Source organism: Hemicordylus capensis, chromosome 3, assembly GCF_027244095.1.
Source record: "Hemicordylus capensis ecotype Gifberg chromosome 3, rHemCap1.1.pri, whole genome shotgun sequence".
In the NCBI taxonomy this organism is placed as follows: domain Eukaryota; kingdom Metazoa; phylum Chordata; class Lepidosauria; order Squamata; family Cordylidae; genus Hemicordylus; species Hemicordylus capensis.
Genome location: NC_069659.1, coordinates 217,363,094 through 217,379,451, shown reverse-complemented (window position 1 = coordinate 217,379,451; position 16,358 = coordinate 217,363,094). Strand labels below are relative to the sequence as shown.

General features: G+C 43.4%; 1 protein-coding gene and 1 long non-coding RNA gene across 5 annotated transcripts in view; one reads left to right on the top strand and one right to left on the bottom strand.

Annotated features, from left to right (window-relative positions):
* Positions 1 to 16,358, bottom strand: part of NRG3 (neuregulin 3) — a 1,024,900-nt gene that overhangs the window by 376,354 nt on the left and 632,188 nt on the right. The window lies entirely within an intron of this gene.
* LOC128349630 (uncharacterized) overlaps positions 2,738 to 16,358 on the top strand; it is a 49,596-nt gene continuing 35,975 nt past the window's right edge. Inside the window, exons 1-3 of one of the 2 annotated variants that reach the window (XR_008318893.1) lie at positions 2,738 to 2,807; positions 3,229 to 3,282; positions 8,651 to 8,739. This is a non-coding gene — a long non-coding RNA (uncharacterized LOC128349630). The remainder of the gene's footprint in view (positions 2,808 to 3,228; positions 3,283 to 8,650; positions 8,740 to 16,358) is intronic. The other variant, XR_008318894.1, reaches the window with a different exon arrangement.

The window sequence follows — 16,358 nt, the reverse complement described above, 5'->3', positions numbered from 1 at the left end:
GTGTCACCCAGGATCTTTCTTTATAAAAGTAAATGGTTTGCTCTGTTCCCACTAGAGATGCTGGTGAAATTCATACTCTGAGTTCTTCTCTGCCTTGAATTTCAATCCAAGTAGGATAAAAGCGAGCGTATCCCTTCCTCTCCTCCTAAACCCATCCACATAGTTATTTACCTTGGAGTATATCCAATGTAGACCTGTGGATGAAGTTCACAACCCCCGACATTTTCTGAATGTCCCACAATGTGGGGGAATCAGGAGTGGGGTAGAAACTTGCATGGGAGAATCCCACAAAATTATATTGCATTTCAAAAGGAGCTGGGGAGTTACCTAGGGCAGCAGAGGAGTCAAAGTGGTGGGCTTTTTGTTTATTTAAACTAGAGCTTGCCACCTCTGTGAGCAGTGGCAAGTGCAGCAGTGTGAGCAGCATTGTTTTGCCATTTAACTTCCCAGAATGCACCACGGGGAAGATGCAGCATCACATCACAATGTAATCCCCCAATTCATTCCAAAAAGTAAAACTGAGCCAACCAAGAGGTAAGTGGCACTTCTCACACTGCTGTGGTTGCTGCTGCACACAGAGGCATCAGATGCCAATTTGGTGGTTCAGATAAATCCCTAAGCTCCCCATCTTGAAATTGATTCAATTCAGTCCTTGCTATGTGTTCACACAGAGGCACTCCATGGCTGCAAGCTGCTTCCATGAACAGAAGGCAGTTCCATGAATTGCCTGCCTCCTTGCATGAAGGAGGTCCCCCTCCTCCATCCTCCCAAGTCCTCTAAGCAATGTCTCATATGCTGAACATTAAGGGGGGAGTGAGAGAGATTCAGAATGACACTTTGCTTCATTGCTGCTGATGGAGCAACTGCCAGTGCAGCAGAAGGGGTAGAGAGAGAGGGGCACATTTAAAAGGTTGGCGCAACCACTGTCAGCACAAGAACCCAATAAATATAGCCACCAGTTAATGACATTTAGGGGTTTATGGGAAATTAAGGGCTCATGGGAAATTGACAGTTAAAAGCAAATCTAGAATTAAAAGCAAATCTAGAAGAGTTAGTTCAGTTACTCCCACATTTGCTTGTTACTTGCGGGTCCCCTCAGAGTCAAGCCTGAGGGAACTCACACATCTCTTGTTTCCACTAGGGATGGAACAGAATCCATCACTTGCTGAAATTCATAATGGAATTCCACCCCTCTTGCCCCTCAGCAAAGTGGAGTGGAAAAATACAGGCATGTCTACAGATTCTATGCACTTTGCACATTTGCGAAAAAGAGGTATATAAATGCATACTTTGAGACATATTATCATGTCAGCTGTTTGGGTAGGAACTACATGAATGTTCGAAAATTTTACATTTTAAAATACAGGGGTTTTTTCAGAGAAAAAAACTGACAGTTTGTAAAAGAAGAGAGCACAATGGAAATCAAAGGAAAGCGGGCATAGTTCTGACAGCAGAAATAGATTGATCTGTCCATCTCTAGAACATAATGACAGCCCTGCTGGACCAGGCCCAAGGCCTATCTAGTCCAGCATACTGTTTGAAGCAGCAGCCCACCACTTGCCTCTGGGAAGCCCACAGGCCAAGAACTGAGGGCATGCTCACTCTCCTGCTGTTGCTCCCATGCAACTGGTATTTAGAGGCATCATGCCTCTTACTTTGGAGGTGGCCTATAGCCCTCAGACTCCTCCATTAATTTATCTAAGACCTACTTAAAGCCACCCAGGTTGGTGGCTGTCACCACATCTGGTGCCATAGGTTAATTATGCATTATGTGGAAAAAGTACTTCTTTTTGTCGGTCCTAATTTTTTGGTCTTAAATTTTCATCCTCTAAACTTAACGCATATTAATAGCATTATTTTCATTGGTTTCCATATATACATGTAAGGTTTTTATTTACTGTTAAAATCTGTTTGATTTTGATTTTCACAGCATTTTGCATAGAAAGAAATCTTCTTTCTTTCTGTAAAAAGAAAGAAGGGGGAGTTAGGGGTGGCGTGGATAATCTGTTATATGCACATGTATGTGTGCAATGCGTGAGAGTTGAAATAAAAATGAGGAATTCACCACCTCACAAAAGCTCACCATATATCCAAATGGATTTTAATGATATATATGCACTCCCCCTCAAACCCTTCATCCCAGAACATACAAACAAACATTAGTTCAGAATAATTATGATCTAGTAAAGAAAAAAAGTCCAAGCATATTAAAACATTGATTACAATTTTAAAAGAAAAATAATCTCACAAAACCAGCAAATATTTATTTTCTTTCAAAACAGACAAACACCATCTTCAATTATAAAATCTTAAGGATATAGGGGGGAAGTAAAATCTTTTTTTCAAATTTCCCCAGCATTTTGCATAGAAAGAAATAACCTTTCTTTCTATGTAAAAAGAAAGAAGAAAGGGGACAAGCTAACTTTTCCACACTCAACATTGCTGCCTGCTTCTCTGCCCACAAGCTGCTGCCCACCTCTGTGAGAGAGTGAGTGGTGGCCACTATATGTACCACCTCTTTAAGAGAGAGATGGTACCCGCATGTGCCTGTCTCAATAAAAAAGGCAGACTGTCCTTGCACACTGCTGTGCTGCCTGCTTCAATGAGAGAAAGAGTAACCAATGTGCTCCCATCCCATGTTGATGCTGCCTGCCTGAAGAAAGAGACTAGCTATTGTGACCTCATGCGCATGTTGCTTGCCTGAAGGACAGAACCTGGACATTGTACCCTCCCACAGTAGCAGTCCACCTGAAGAAGAGAGACACTGAAGCCCATGAGCATTAGTTGCTGACCACTTCATGAAAAAGGTACCTTTTGCATCCTGAACCAGAGAAGGCCACTTCATACTTCCTAATATGCTTTGGACTGGTTTGGGAGGGATTTTGGGATTGGTAGCTATGCAGTATGCCAGATACGAAGCCCACTGAGGCAGGGCAGGCTGGAGAGGCTTTAGGTGTTTTGCCCATTCCTCACCTTTCTACATGGTTCTGGGAAGGAAGAAGTTCCTGTTCTGTTCCACTTGCACTGGACAAAAGACCACTATCCTGGTGGTTTTATCTGTTCCTATCAACCTCCCTTCCCCCTACAAACTGCTAGGGAAGATGGCAGAATGTTGCTACCATCGCTCAAAAGTAAAAGATGGGTGGGGAATCTCAGAGGACAGCTCTTTTGGAAACAATATTTCACTTTAGTACAATTGACTAATGCATAGAATTTTCCTCCAAATAGCCTTCAGCTAAACAAGGAACGAGCCTCATTAGAAATTATGGGATGAAACCACAGGTAATGCAGCCCTCTTGTCAAACACTTCTGAAAGTAATCCTCTATAGAGGAAGTTGGAAGTAACATGCAGCTTCACAGTTCTACAACACCAACCCTTACAGCACACCACACACAAGCTCTGCACACATGCAGCCTTACCCAGGTTAGGAGAGCCCTACCTCAGTAGGGCTGCTTGTGTGTAGCGCTGGGATTGATCCTGATCCCAGTGCTGCCTCCCCCACAACCCTGGGTTTCTTACCCAGGCTTTTACCTGGGTTAAATGGCACAAGTGTGCCCTTTACCCCAGTTATGGTGTCTTGTATATGCTTGGGCTGTGTGCAGAGTCCTGGACTCCAGAGACCCACGCAGCACAGAGCAGTGCAGATTGTGTGGGTGCATGGTGGTGCACAAGAATGTCAGTGGTTGTCTGGGGGGAGGGGAAGGTAGGTGAAATCTTGCCTTCCCCCTGCCCGCCCTACCTGACCAAAGATGGTCATGAGTACAGCCTGAGGCATTTCAGGTACTTTCTCTCAAGCTGCAACATAGGCAAGGAACTCTTTAATCTCCACTTAACCAATGTTAATAGCAACAGAGGTTCTGGTGGTTCTGCCCTCCATATGCACAACCGCTGCTGACTCCTGTAAATGGGAGTAGTTAAGGTGCATAGTGAGAGACTTCTTAGAGAGCCTGTACTGTTATTCACAGGAAAGAGGAGGAGTTTAAGAGCCCTTTGCCTGTATCTACACGTGTGTAGAAGAAATCAGTTTGGTCACTGTTGTTGGCCCCTCAGGCTTTGCTCAGCTAAATCAGTTCGTGACCTAAGTCATATGTACAATTTTAGGGAGTCATTGGTGGGGCTGCCATTTGCAGAATCCAATATGCAAGTAAAAGTACTTCACTTTTAGTTCAGTTTACTCCACACTCCCAAATGTTAGAATCTTAATTCCCCCTTTGACATATCTTCTTTAGAAATTGTTGATCCAACATAATGGAAAAGTTTCATTCATCTGCACTAATATTCATAAAGGTTCTCAAAGAGCTATTTACAATCAATTAAATGCTATTTCCATGTCAAAAGGAATTCAATTTAATATATTTTCTTCTTCAACATTTAATATTTTGGGTAAGATTTGTTAATAGGCAGGTTTCAAAGTCAGAGGAATATAAAAGCATGCAACAATTATGATAACGGTTAATTAATCCAAGGTACTGTTTCCTTGGTGTGGGGTCACAGGAACCTTGTGAGAGGGCCAGAACACTTTTTATTTATTTGGGGTGAGGTAAATAATTGCTGGCAAAGAGGACAGAGGGAAATATGCAATAAGAATAGGACTGGCAGCAGTGTTCCCTCTAACAGGGATTCCAAGATGTTGTTGACTACAACTCCCAGCATCCCCAGCTGCAATAGCCTTTGCTTGGGGATTATGGAGTTGTAGTCAAAAAATCTGGGAATCCCTGTTAGAAGGAACACTGATTGGCAAAAACTCAGATGAAACAGAGGGTCTCAAACAAAAAACATTGTATTGGTGGATCTCCATTTCTTATTCAAAATGGTTTAGGAACCAATATTCCAATATTAAGTATATAGGAACATAGGAAGCTACTTTATACTGAATCAGACCAATTTAGAAGCCAGGCTGCCCTTTGCTCTATGGGACAGGGCAGACTTGCTGTTTGCCCACAGCAATGCCCTCTGTTCCATGAGGGGAACAGATTCCCCACTTTGCTTGATCACTCTTCTTGATCACATCCAACTGTCTCAGGCAGACTGGTGCAATCAAGAAAAGGAGGGAGCAACCTGCCCTGCTATCCTCACTCATTCATCCTGGTTGCATCAGCCCTTCACCTGACTGAGGCACCACACTTGCATGGTCAGCTAGGAATTGTCAAGCCCCCGCTGACATATGGACAATCTGTAGAAGTGCGCCCATACAGATCTGTATGCATGTACAGTTATTCACAAACTGTGTGCAATGCATTTGAGGGGGATGGTAGCAATAGCAATAGCAATAGCACTTACATTTATATACCGCTCTATAGCCGGAGCTCTCTAAGCGGTTTACAATGATTTAGCATATTGCCCCCCAACATTCTGGGTACTCATTTTACCGACCTCGGAAGGATGGAAGGCTGAGTCAACCTTGAGCCCCTGGTCAGGATTGAACTTGTAACCTTCTGGTTACAGGGCGGCAGTTTTACCACTGCGCCACCAGGGGCTCCAGGTACCCAAATGTATGTACAGTCATTCACAGGAGAAACGTGTATAAGTATATAGACATCACTACACATGTACAATAGGGCTATTATTTGCCCTGCAATCAAATGTCAGTCCAGCAAACGTGTGTTAAAGCCACTTCCACCACATGATAGAATGCCTGGGAACCATATGGATGTCAGTCCTCCTATCTGGAAGAAGAGCAGTATATAAATATTTAAATATATAAATATGTGTATTTAACATATTTATATACCACCCAAAACTTGGTCTCTGGGCAGTTTACAATTAAAATCATTTAAGCATTACATGATTTAATGAGCCACAGCAGAGTCAGCATGGCTGCTGCCTGTTTTTTGATGGCCTGTAACATTATTGCTGCTGCTGTCTTTCTTTGAGACCTGAACATTTCAAGTATGACAAGCTATAGAAAGTTTGGGTAGATGCCATGAGAAGGCATTCAGTGAGAAATCCATGTTGTTTGTGTGTCAGGACCATTTCAGCGTTAGTACAAATAAATTATAATATTATTATACTTAGAAATGTGAAGGCCCGGCGGGGGAGGAATTGGGTGGGGGAGGGGAATGCTCCCCTCCACATGTTTCTTTTCAAAGGACTATTCTCCACCCACCCACCTCTCCCACATAAGGGATTTCTCTTTTAAGGATTATTAAAAAAAATCTTTTGGAATTATGAATAAAATATTTAAGAAAATGTATTCAAATATATTCATAAAAGGAAAGGTGTTCTGGCCGTTACTCTTCCAAGCTTCTTAGCTGCTTCAGATCACTTGCTTCTGCAGCACGTGAAATAAATTGGCTCTTGAAATCTGCCCCTCCATGCCCTCTGCCAGGGAACAGAAAACTCTTGAAAATAAAGGGCAACCTGTATTACATTTGAATGATTTAACTCATGTCTCGGAGGTAGATTGGGCCGCTCACATAAGCCTCAAGTGCTTAGCAGTGTTAGTGTTGCTGCTTCTAAACGACAGTAGCCTCTTCCTTCATTTTATTTCATTTTACCATCCTCATATGGTAGGTAAAGTTGCAGCTTTGGGATTTTTTATTTATTTTTTTTTTTGGTCATGCCTAAAAGTCCTTGGCCCTCTGGCCATTACAAGGAACTTAGCAGCCCCTTCTGCTTATGAGGTACAAAGTACAAAGATGGAGGGCTGTAAAAGCCAAATAGGAGCTCCGAGGCCAAGCAGTTCTGAGGTAAAATGAAAGAAGAGGCCACTGTCACAGCTAGGGAGCCCAGGCCTATGTAATTGAGCCTGTTCCCCTATTTACCTCAGAGACGTGAATTAAACAATTCAAGTGTAATAATGGTTGCCCATTATTTTAAAGAGATTTCACATTTCCTGGGGGCAAATTTCACCAGACCTGACAGAAACAGTTGTGGTCTTCAGTGCCCTCATCTCCACTCCAACATAATCTTCTTTGCCAAAGAAACAATTTGTGATCATGTAGGAATCTACAAATGACAGATTTCATGAATTTCCTTTTACAAATCCTTTTTCATAGGGATGTGCATGAATCAATTTTTTTTCCATTTTGATTTGTACTCTAATTAAATCACCCCCAATTTGTTTTGGGTCTGAATCTGCCCCCCCGAATCACCCCAGATTCTATTTGTACCCAAATTTTCCAAATCTGAATCTGAATTGTTTAGGGGCAAAAAAGGTGTCCCAAGGGCAAAAGAGTGGGGTAGGTGGTAGTGCCCAAAGGGTGGAAGCTACCACCTAAATTTCAAAGAAATTGGGCACAGGGGTGATATTTAAAGAATTTTTGATGTTGGCACATCTTTAAGCTTTTTCTCATCGGAAATAATGGGGATTTCAGCAGCCTTATAGCGCCACGTGGGGGGCACCAGGGTGGCCCAGAGCAGGGTGTGGTGTAGCGCATATAGGGTACCAATCACCCCCAAAATGACAAGACCATGGGGCACTGGGTTTTGTTGTTTATGAGGTGTTCTTCTGAGAGTAGGTTCTCTGGTATTAAATGAGAGTGGATTCAATGACAGACATTGATTCATCAAAACCCAGTGCCCCATGGGCTTGTGGTTTTGCGGGTGGTTGGCACCCTATGTGCACTACACAACCACTTGTTCTAGGCCATCCTAGTGCCCCCCAAGTAGAGTTATGGGGCTCCTGAAATTCCCCACTATGTAGAACAAGCCCAAAGACACACAAACTTCAGAAATTCTTTAAAAATCACCCCTTTCACCAATTTATTTGAAATCCGGCTGGTAGCAGGCACCCATTGGAGCACTACCACCTGACCCACTTTTATGCCCCCCAAACCCCCTTTCTGCCCCAAATATTCCCCAAAGACATGCTAACTTTAAAAATCTTTTAAAAATCATCCCTTTGCCCAATTCCTTTGAAATATGGGTGGTAGCTTCCTTGCACCCATTGGGAACCAACACCCACCATGACCCACTCTGGGCAACCCTGGTGCCCCCCACGTGGAGCTATAAGGCTGCTGAAATCCCCATTATTCCCTATGGGATGAAGCTTAAAGATGTGCCTACTTCAAAAATTCTTTTAAAATCCCCCCTTTACCTAATTTCTTTGAAATTTGGGTGGTAGCTTCCACCCATTGGGCACTACCACCCAACTCACTTTGGTCACAAAATGGAGGTTCAAATCTCCAAATTTTTCGGGTCCAAATCTGGGGTGATTTGTTTTGTGCCTGAATCTGGGCAATTGAGGACAGGGGTGATTTGTTTTGTCTACAAATCACCCAAATCAACCAGATTCATGTACAAATCATTTTGTACCCAAGTCATTTTGCACATCTCTACTTTTTCAATAATTTTCAGTAATCAGCACAAAACAAGTCCACACAACTCAATCACTCCTCCCACACATACCGGAAGGCTGCAGGGAGGTTGAGCAGCTCTGATGCCATAATTACCTCAGGCAATGGGGGAGCATTTTCTTTGGCCAGGGAAATGTGAATCTTTAAAGGGGGGGATTAAACAAACTACTTCAAGTAGAACTAAGAACATGCACACAATGATACCTAATAGTGAGCTGCTTGGTGAATTAATACTACTAAAAATGCTCTATGGAATTTAGGAGACATTTCCTATTATTATTTGACTTTGTGAACCACCCAGAGGATGGTTGTTACAGAGCAGCAAACTAATAAAGTTGTTTATTTATTATAGTGTTTTTTTGTGATGATGAGGATGACGATGACGACTTGGATCTCCAGGAGTTCATGAACTGCTCCTTCTCCAGCTCTGCTGGGGAGAAGGTTAGTTCTCAATTCAAGCTTCTATATACCAAACATAAAATTTGGAACATGCACAGGAAAGCATTTTCTAGTAGCTGGTCTGAAATTCTGGAAAAACAGTCTTATGGTAGTTTAGCAAAGAAAAGCCAAAGCTGAACATGCTTGTAGTACTATAAAACATTTTATATTGGGCAGGCATTCATAGGCATGAAATAAGTAGGGTGTTGGTTTAGTCATGTATTAGTTATTTATATTATTCATGTTAACCACTGAGTGGAACTGCTCAATCTCATGAATCCACATTCAGTGTGTAAATAAGGATATGGTAAATACAGGTATGCACTACCACAAAGCTACAGTGGCATATTTTTAGCTTTAACTGGGGAACACAGGGGGCAGGGGGATAAATTTTGCTTGTAATATAGAAACTATTTTAACTTCCTCCAAACCTCCTTATAAGTTTTCCTTGAGTAGAAAGTTCCAAATTTGCCTCAGGTTTTGCTCAGGTTTCTGTGGTGAGTGATATGCACCACATCACTTTCCAAGGAGCAGAAACTTTAGTATTTATTTATTAAAATCGTTAAAAATAGGCTAGGTGCTGAAGAAAACATGTAGGAAGATAAGTTGTGTACAAATAAGGTTTCTCATCCAGAAACAAAACACACACACACACACACACACACACACACACAATAATTAAAAATTTGAGAAGGAAAGAGTCAACAAGATACACACAATAACTTAGTCATATGCTAGCTGAAATAGCTGTGCCTTGAGAATTTTTTTTTTTTAAAGGGGAAAGATTCAGCTCACTGAGTTTCAGCAAACAATAGGCTAGTTCACACAATCGTTATTTGGGTGTGATAAGAGTTCAACTCAAGTTCTGGAGCTATGCATGTTCTCGTTTTGTGGTCGTATGCTTGTAAAAAGCAAGGTAGGAGGTAGGGGAAGTGACCATCTGTGAGGCTTCTGCTGTGTAGGAAGGCTTTTCCTTGTACTTCATTAAACAGCTGGGTAAAGCTGCTGGGTAGGAGGAGCCCTTCTGTCAAGCAGGAGCGTCACACACAATCACTTCCCCGTCTCCTACCTTGCTTTTAACAAGCACACGATCACAAAATGGGAGTGTACACAGCTCCTGGACTTGAGTAGAACCATGGGCGGAGCTTCGATATGGATGCATCCAAAGGACACACACTGCCCTTTGGAGCCACCTTGCTCTGCCTCAGGGGCCACTTCGCTTGCCTCACCTCCCTGCTTGCCAGTTTGCCAGCCACTCCTGCTGCTGTGCTCCTCCCTGTGGTGTGCCATGCTGCTTATCCCTAGCAGTGCACAGCGCTCCTGCAACCCACTGTGGCTTCCCAACTCCTCGGGCTTCTGACCCTGCAAAGTCACTGTCTCTGTAGACAGTAAAGTGTGCTGTCGAGTTAGTGTTGACTCCTGGTGACCACAGAGCCCTATGATTGTCTTTGGGAGAATACAGGAGGGATTTACCATTGCCATCTCCCACGCACTATGAGATGATGTCTTTCCGTATCTTCCTATATCACTGCTGCCCGATATAGGTGTTTCCCATAGTCTGGGAAACATACTAGTGGGGATTTGAACTGGCAAACTCTGGCTTCTTAGTCAAGTCATTTCCCTGCTGTGCCATTAGGTGGCTGTAGTAGTACTGTAGACAGTATTAAATGGGCTAGTGGCCTGACTCTGTATAAGGACACTTAATATGTTCAATATAAATACAGATGAGAAAATGTGCCCATTTTCACTCTCACACACAGTTTTAACAAGCTACATAAAGCCAGCAGAACACAAACACTTAGGAAGTTTAATAGACAGAACCCAATAAGCCTCCATGCTGCACTCTGCCCTGCTCCCCTGACACGGATGAAGCAGGATTGTGCCTAAATCCCCTTTCATATCCATGCTGACCTTTCTAAACACTACTCCTACACCTGTTAAACAATCTACGATATGTCATGTTGAAGTTTGGTTTGGTCTTTTGAAGTGAAAACAAAAATTACATAGCGAGACATGCCTCACATCTGCCACAAACCAATATGAGCTTGGCAGAGAAATGACTGGCCTAGTGATGCAGGAAATCTGATTGAAAACCATGAAGCTGCCTGCAATTTACATTTGGTCTGCTCTGTGAAGGCCAGACTAATGGCAAAAAGAACAGGCATTTCTATTCTCCCAACAGCCCACGGAAACATTGCCTTTGCATTAAGCATCCATTTCACAATTTGCTGCCAACATTCATTGGAACCCCCCCAAAAGTGCTTTACACAAATAACATTTTCTTTTCTTAAATATTCTTCTTTCTGGGTATTCAGGAAACATGCAAAAGCTAGGGCCATTTGTATCACACACATAGCTTCTGGCTAACGGGGAAATGAACACCATTTTTTATAGAAGGCTGCCTGTTTGAAGAGAGCAGGAACACAAATTCATCTTTGGATCAAGCAGATTAAGATTTATTTGGTTATTACGTATTGCTCCCTGTTGTTAGGTTGCAAATTCTACATTATTTTATTCTGCTAACAAATGTGGAGCCCCTCAAAACATCAATTTCAACCAGCTTCAGTGCTGATTTCAGTGGAGGATGTTGCTGCCCATATAAATGGGGCACGTAGAAATCCATAGCTTTGCCATGAATGTCCATAAAATCTGCACTAAAGGGGGGGCACACAATTTCTGCCCTGGTTGAGTGTAGGGGGACTGCTTCATGCACATTAGATGGACCCATGTATACAGTTCCTGCACGTTCCCACAGGAAGTGTGAGCGGGGTGACTGCTTTTCTGAGGAGTGAGGAGGGTGAGGGAGGAGTTCCCCCCCCCATCTTTGTACGAACCTTTCCCCTGTTCTTCCAGTCACCTATCTTTATGTGTGTGGTGTGTCTGTGTCTTGTTCTTATCCCCTGTATAAATGAGAGAGAAAATGAAGTAGAAGAGGCAAGCACTAGGACTTGGGGGAAATCTCTCTCTCTTTTTCAACCTGCTGCCTTGCCTCTGAATTCTCTCCTTCAATCAACTTTGTGCTACTCAGCTGAGGCTATGCGTGTGTACGTGTGTGAGAGAGATCTCCTCCCAGCTCTATGGTCTTACCATATGCAGGGGATGTTTACAAAGCACATGGAGAACTAGCTATGCTGCTACTGCAGGAAGAAGATGTGAACTCCCATTAAGAATGGAACCTCTTATCCCCTCTTCTTTTGGTCAGCAGAAACGTGCTCTGCTCCTTCTTACTTCTTCCTTTCTCTGCTTTGTGGAGTGCTTCACCACTTCAGTGCCTACCACCTTCATTGTTGAAGGGGTGAAGCACTCTGCAAAGCAGGGAAAGAAAGAAAAAACCAGAAGGATGGAGCAGAGCATGTTTCTGCTGACTGGAAGAAGAAGGAAGACACAAGGAAGATTGCAGTCAAACAAAAGTAGAAGTGATAGAGCCTTTATTCTTACAAGTAAAAACAAATTTATTCTTTCAACTAACAATACCAACAATAAAAATAATGCTGTCTCCCTACGATATGCACGTAACACTGATGGCAACAGCAGGCAGCCATGGTAAGCGGAGAGGAAAGGAGGGTGGCACTCTGCTGCATGGAAGAGCATTGCACCAGCATTTTTTAATGCAGAAGACCAAGGTGTCTGCAGGAAACTGTGCAAGAAACAATAGGAAAAACTTGAGTGTTTGCACAGCCCACAGTCTCTTTGGATAAAATTAAGGGCGCAAACCCACTGATCCAAGTGCAGTAAACCCTTTCATTTAGAAAGACTCTAAGAATCACATGGATATTTGATCTGAGCGATGACTTGGGCTTCTGCTCAACTTTTTGTCCCCATCTCAACCATAGTCCTATTCACATGCTGTGTTCAGCACATATACAATCTGTGTACAGAGTACGCATGTACAGATTGGTATGCACAGACAAGGCCCATTCACACGTTATGTTCAACAGTCATACAGTGCGTGCCGTGTACACTGTACACAGGTACACTCATTCACATGTATTGTTGACTGAAGGTACAGCATGGAGATCAACTGAGCAGCGGTGAGTGGGGCAGCCTCCACACTGAATGCTGGGAGGGCTGAATCAGAAGGCTGCATTCAAGATACCAGTGACAGCTAAGTTTGCTGCTGCTTAGGTGGAATTCCCCCCCTCGCCACCCCCCCCGGAGCAGCATTTCCGTAGAGAGGGAGCGCCCTCGCCACCACGGTAGGGAGCACACTGTACTGCCCGGGGGGGAGGGGGGCATCAGAACATGGGCCACTTATGCTCTCGCTACACCACTGTGTACAGCAATCAAAAGTCTAGGTCTAGCAAACTGTTGAGCAGAGCTGGGATTTCAGATACAAGATCTAAAGCAAATGGGGATAGGGCTATTGCTCAGCGCACATATTTAACATGCAGAAGTTTCCAGGGGCATCTCTAGATAGGGCTAGAGCCCTGCCTGAAAGCCTGGAAAGCCATTGCCAGTCACTGTAGGCTAAGATGACTCCATTTAAGGCTACTTCATACATTCACCTTGGTGGCTGAATTATTAAAGCATAATATCTGAGCATAACCAAGCAACATAGCAACAAAAACTTCTAAATATCATGACAGGGACAGCCCATTACAATAATTTTATATGGTAATGGTTCTCTAAGAAACAATTTACATATTGCCTTGTGATGACTTTGCTGCTGTCAAAGCACTTTTCAGATGCCACAAATGACAGGTTCCTATGCCATTCCAGTACCATGAAAAAAATCATGTCCATAATGGTTTGGCCATAATGTGTGGTTACACCCAAAAGAACAATGTACCACCCAAGGGGTGAACAATGCTGCCATCAGCATAATCCAGCAACAAGGCTCAAACATGAGGACATAAAGTTCCACATATTATCAGAAAAACATGGAAGCTAGGGATGTGCGAACTGGTTCGGTAGTTTGAGAGTTTGGGGTCAAACCGAACCCCCCGCCAGGTTCTGTCTGGACTGGGACTGACACCCCCCCACACACACACCAGTTCACGATTTTTTTTAAAATAATAAAAAAAATCTTCCCTCTAGCTCTTCGGGGGGGCTTCCTAAGGGCCATGGGGGGGGCGGGTCCATGAAGGTTCCCCCTCCCCCCGCCAGCCTCAGTAATCACCAACATGGCCCATTTTACAGTAGTTTCTAGCCCGTTCGGGCCTCCGTAAGTAGGCGCGGTGGCCATTTTGCCTGCCGTCACGCATGTGCAAATGGCCTCTGCAAAGCCCTGGGCCATGTCAGGCCTCGCAGAGGCCATTTGTGCGTGTGCAGCAGCAGGCATAATGGCCCCCATGCCTACTTATGGAGGCCCACACAGGCCAGAAACTACTGTAAAATGGGCCGTGGCGGTGATTACCAAGGCCGGCGGGGGGAGGGGGGACCTTCATGGCCTTTAGGAAGCCCCCTGAAGGGGCTAGAGGTAATTTTTATATATATTTATTTGCGAAACCGCCCCCACCCCTGACTGGACCGGGGGGTGGGGTTCGAAGGGGGCCAGACTGAACTGGTCCGGTCAGGTTCGAGTGCAGTTCGCACTCAAACCAAACTGGGCCAGCTGGATCCATGCACACCCCTAATGGAAGCTGTATATACTAAGCTGGTGCCACAGTGGCAACCACAAAACTATGTAATATTTAAATGGGCCTAAATTGTATTTTGCTAAGAAGGCGAGATGATCTACTAGAAACGAACAAATCTCTCTCGGGCTCTTCATAATGTATTTGCATCTGTCTCTTTCTCTTTTGATTGGGCAAGGAAGCAGAATACTAACCCATCCCTATGTTTACTTCTATGGAGACCTAAAATATGCTTTTAACTTATATGGACCTGTTTTTTTAACCTACTTTCCAGTAGGCTTATGAGATCATTCGTCATTCTGTCTGTGTTTGTGTCCATGTGCCTGTGTCCATCCATGTGTTCCCCCCCTCCACTTTGTAACATCTGGACCAATAGGAACCAAATTAGGTACAGTTGTAGGGACACACAGGGACACCTCAATGGCATAGTTTGTGATGATGTCATCCACCCCGATCCAAGATGGCAGACGTATAAACTTTTAAGGTGCATGTGGGCTAACTTGTGAACCACCAACCAATTTGAACCAAATTTGCTACAGCTGTAGGGACATATAGGGGTACCCTAATGGCCTCGTGTGTGATGATATCATCCACTCCAATTCAAAATGGTGGCCACATGAACATCTGAGGTGCAAGTGGGCTAATTTGTGAACTGCGTAACCGATTTGAACCAAATTTGCTGCAGCTGTAAGTACACATAGGGACACCTCAATGGTGTCATTTGTGATGATGTAATCTATCCCAACCCAAGATGGTGGATGTGTGAACATTTGAGGCACAAGTGGGCTAACTTGTGGACTAACGGATTTGAACCAAATTAGGTGCAGTTGTAGTGAGTGACACAAAGGGACACCTCAGTGGTGTAGTTTGTGATGATGTCATCCACCCTCATTCAAGATGGTGGAACCATAAACTTTTGAGGTGCAAGTGAGCTAACCTGTGAACTGCTAAACTCATTTGAATCAAATTTGCTACAGGTGTAGGGACACATAGGAACACCTCAATGGTGAAGATTGTGATGATGTCATCCACCCAGATTAAAGATGGCTGACATGTAAACTTTTGAGGTGCAAGTGCACTAACTTGTGGACAGTCTAACCGATCTGGACCAAATTTGCTACAGCTGAATGGACACATAGGGCTGTCCCAGTGGTATAGTTTTTGATGATGTCAGCCACCTCCATCCAAGATGGCGGATGCATAAACCTTTGAGGTGCAAGTGCACTAACATGAGGACTGTCTAAACAATTTGGACCAAATTTGGACCAGCTGTAGTGAGTGACACACAGGGACACCTCAATGGTACAGTTTGTAATGATGACATCCACCCGGATCTAAGATGGCGGACACATGGACATTTGAGGTGTGAGAGATATAACTTCGATTTGCACCAAATTTAGTCCAGATGTAGAGATAGTGAAATGAAAGTAGGCTGATTAGTTCTTACTAGAACTTGTTGCTTTTTAAAATTGTGCCTACTCTTGACTGAACAGCATCAATCAAATTATCTGTTTTTTGTTTATTTTTCTTTGGTTGTACTTTGCTTGAATACATTCCCCTTGGATTTTAGGGCTGCTTGGCATGACATAGTTTGTGAACCCCTATGGACTAAATTCTTACAAGAAAACCGTCTCAGGAGTTTCCTTGTAAATAAACAGAATTTGCATACCTGGCTCTTGTATGCTCTGTGAACAGATGATCAACCTATTCTTAGCTAAAGGAACAGACAGTTTGCTATGTACAAGGGCCATGCCTATATTCATTTTGGAAAAACAGATAATTAGTGCTAATGCCAAGAACTGTTGCTGTTATCTGAGTCTATATCGTAATCTAAATTGGCTAATATTTCCTACCAGTCAGTATTTGCACTATTGAAGGTTAAGCTAATCCGTAGAAGTGGAATGCCAGATGGGGGGGGGAGATTAAATGAGATTATATACTCTTATATACTCCTACCTAAGTATATTGTGTATCAGATTTTCTTTTTTAAAAAGATTGCACACTTGCAACACTTTTGTCTCAACTTGTGTTTGTTTTTTGGTCTTT